Below are 1,919 nucleotides of genomic sequence, written 5' to 3'. Positions count from 1 at the left end.
ATGGTCCCTTCTAGCTTATGATTTTGCCATCCAAGTTTTTCCCTTGCCATCATTCCAGGTGTGGACAGATGGAGAATGCTCTTATTTCTACCAAAAAACAATGGCCTCGTGGGGCAAAATGCCACGGCAGCATCTCCATCGCCCTCCATGCACCCTCACTTGCTCCCCAGTGCAGAAGGTTTCCTGAGATGGGCCTGCCCTGGTGTGGCTTCCTCTCCATTTCCCCATGCTCTCTCTGCTTTCTGAGCCTCTCTTCTGTATACCACCATCAACTACGATGATGTAGGTCCATGCTAACCTTGCCTGAACCCTTGGTCACTGCTGACCCCACAAATTTATCTCCTCAGTAGCAAACTATCTTATTTAGTCAGTTTGATTCCATGATTAATTAAGCTCTCACTTGAAATTAGGTTACTCCTTGAAGCCACAATTATAAATATTAGCAGATTAATGAGTCCTGGCTATGTTAGATGGCCGCTACCAGGCTGTGCTGTGGAGAGCTTGCCTGCTCAAATCCAGAGAGTCCTTAAGTACTGGCTTGCAGTAAAAAAGCTGCTAAAGAGCCCCCCACGTGAAGGGCACCTGTACTGTGGGAAGCATCAACATCAGCAGCTCCCAGGGCAGCCGGGAAGCTGGCAGCCGCGGCCCTCGGCTGGGGAGCGGCGGCCGGGGGCAGCTGCAGGCGCTCGCACACCTTTCGCAGCGGTCTAGCCAGCATCCAGCCTGCTCAGCACGTTTAGTTTTCACCGATCTGTTTGYTTTGTTTTAATTGTCCGCAAACGGGGTGCCGCCGCCTTAGAATAACAAGTGTCTTAGTTAAAGGCAGCGGCGGTGGCTGGGCTGCGCCGAGCCTGCCCGCCTTCCCCGCCAGGCCCGGGCGCGCGAGGGGCTTTGCCGCTCGCGCTCCCATCACGCGGGCCCCAGCCTGAGGTCTGCTGGGGGGCCCAGGCGTCCTGGAGAGGAAGCAAGCCCCGTCCTCCCCCGCAGCGCGGAGTGACGGCTGTCAGGGCCCACCGAGATCATTAAGAGCACCCAGGCTGACGTGCTATTCTCCACCAGGCTAGAATTTCACCCAAAAGCTACTTTGCTATATTTATCCCRCATTAATGATGGGATTTTGCCCTACTAAACAGCATCTGCATGTAACATCAGCGAACGTAGAAGCGATTCCTGCTGAGCTGGTGGGTAAAGGCCTTTGCAGTGATCTTGCGCTATGAYCTGAAGGAGGGTGTAAAAATAAGGCCGCTTTAATAAGATGAAAATAGCCCTTTCCCCCCTGGTTTTCTGCTTGCTCCCTTCGCGCAGCGGGAGCCCTCCCGGCGCGTCAGGGCCTGCCCGTCCGGGGGCTGGCAGGTTTCCCTCTGGCCCGAACTGCTCCCCTCCCGGCTGCCTCTTCCCTGCAAAATCAGCAGAATTGCTAGTAACATCGCGGCGACACGGCCTGGGGGTCCCGCGGCTCCGACCGGGGACCGCTGTGCCCTTTGGCGGTGGCGACCGGCGGAGACGCCCCGGGCATGCAGCATCCCCGTCCCCATGCCCTGCGGAGCGGCACCCGGAGTCCCCGGGGGGGCTTCAGCCAGCAAGCGGTGACGGCGGCCAGGCACCCGCCAGCCTGGGGCACCCGGCGTGAAAAGCCCCGGCCCGGCGCTGGGAGCCTCGGGGAAGGGGCGCAGGGTCCTGCCCGGCGCGCGGAGCGGCCGCGACCGCCTTCCCGTCGCAGCCGCTGAGCAGGGCTGTGAAAAACYGGCCTCATTTGATTTAAAATTGCAGAGCTCTTCCCCGGAGCCCTCAGCAAACAATGGTAATTTGCTTTACAGCTGTTTAGATTTGTTTCTCTACGTTTTTAAAAAAGCCCAGCGGAATTGCAAACGAGACGCGTGTTTGCGCCGGCGCTGGCTGCAGCCCCACCTGGGCTCTGC

The sequence above is a fragment of the Rhea americana genome, unplaced genomic scaffold (genome assembly GCF_003343005.1).
Source record: "Rhea americana isolate MKP2758 unplaced genomic scaffold, rheAme1 scaffold_246, whole genome shotgun sequence".
NCBI classification, from domain to species: domain Eukaryota; kingdom Metazoa; phylum Chordata; class Aves; order Rheiformes; family Rheidae; genus Rhea; species Rhea americana.
Note: the sequence above shows the minus strand (reverse complement) of the source record.